Here is a 1,746-nt window from a genome sequence, read left to right on the forward strand (position 1 = left end):
GAGGCGCTTAGGGACGTGGTTTAGTGGGCATGGTGGTGTTGGGTTGACGGTTGGACTCAATGATCTTAGAGGTCTTTTCCAACCTTAATGATTCTATGAGTCTATGATTCTAAAGTACTCAGCATAAGGAGAGAGAATTTTTAATTAGGCTTTTTAAAGAACTTTCTCAAATGGTTTGCGATGGTTTTCCTGGGAGGTGCTGTAGACCTCGGAGCGCTGTGGAGGAAGGCTTGCATGAATACACTGATGGCTGAGCCAGCTGTGAGTCACGCAGCCATCCCAAGCGTGCGCTGGGGGAATTTATACCATTCCACATCATCACATATTTGTTATGAGTAATCTAAGTTAGAGCTGCTTCTCTTGCATTCGGGTTACCTCTTTATTTTCAAAGCCTGTTCTTCAAAGAAAGCAAACCGCCTTGCACATGACTGCCCCTTGTTGATTGCCCTTGGAGAAGTGACAGTGTGTGTCAGTCTATGGTTTTGCTCATGTGCCGAGTATGGAAAAGCAGCGTGCTCCTCAGAAACGCACGCAGCCCCGCTGAAGGAGTGCTGCCAGCTGGATTCTCTTGCCAAGAAGGAAAATGTTGAAAATTGCCATGACTTAAACAGGACCAGACGGAGACCAACGCCGAGCACTCCTGAAAGCGCTTTTTAACAGCAGTGCTTGGCGATTTTCATGAGTCAGTGTGGTCCTTGAAAATACCTTTTGCTGGATTTCTGCAGTGGTTATTTCCAGCGGGGAGGCAGGATTTCCTAAAGGAGTGTTCAGCAGTGGGGGGTGGCAGCGGCAACTGCCCCAAGAAACTTCTTTAGCTCTTGCTTAGCGTGCGCATGTGTGTGTGGGGGCAGACGTGCCTGCAGGCAAGCCACAGGACTCGGTCCTTAGTGAATTAGCAAGTCTTCACCAGTTGTGCAACAAATCAAAGATACTTATTTCAGATTTTGCACTGGCCCTCAAGGTCAGAGAATCTGGCTGAACCTGTTCCCTGGTAGTTGTGAGGAGTGTAAAGAGAAGGGAGCCAGAGGAGAGCTTCCAAAATATTCCAGGAATGGGGTATCTTGGGGCGATGCCTGCCGATTTCCTCAGTTAGGCTTCATCCTCCTTGGAGAAGTTGTCTGTCTTCTCTGAACTCTTGCCTTCCTTTTCTGCCACTCGCTTGTCCTTGCTGCTTCTGTCCAAGAGTAAAGGCTTGTTTACGCTTTCTCTCTGCGGGACACTGGAAAATCGAAGCAGGTTCGCTAGATTACATGGATGTCTTGTATGGATACTTTATTGAAAACTTAAAATGGCCCTAATCATTTTGCCTTACTTCATTTTGGAAGTAAACGAAGTCAGTGGATGCTATTCAAGTTCTAAGGAAGGGTGTCTAGCTTTAGATTGATCCTATTTACACTCAGACTATCCAAAATTCATGCCTTTAAGGCAGATGGAGCTTTGTCTACGCAGGGTCACAGGGTTTCTTGGCAGCCCTGAACAGGGAAGTTACGCTGAAGTGAGTTCGTATTGAAACCAGGTTGCGACCGCTCCTATGCGGAATCGGGAGTCCCGTTTCCCTGTGGCTGGCAGCTTTCCCTCCTGCTGAAACCGAGCAGCTATGAATTTTATTATTTATTTTTTTTGTCAGACTCCTGAGAATTTCCGATTTAGTGGAAGTCTGCTCCTAAACCCTAATTAGTTCGGTTTCCTACATTCAGCGACGCGCGTGCCGCTGCCGAGCGCTTTGGCACTGAAGTGCCTCAGCCG

The sequence above is a fragment of the Aptenodytes forsteri genome, unplaced genomic scaffold, assembly GCF_000699145.1.
Source record: "Aptenodytes forsteri isolate BGI_AS27 unplaced genomic scaffold, ASM69914v1 Scaffold29, whole genome shotgun sequence".
NCBI classification, from domain to species: domain Eukaryota; kingdom Metazoa; phylum Chordata; class Aves; order Sphenisciformes; family Spheniscidae; genus Aptenodytes; species Aptenodytes forsteri.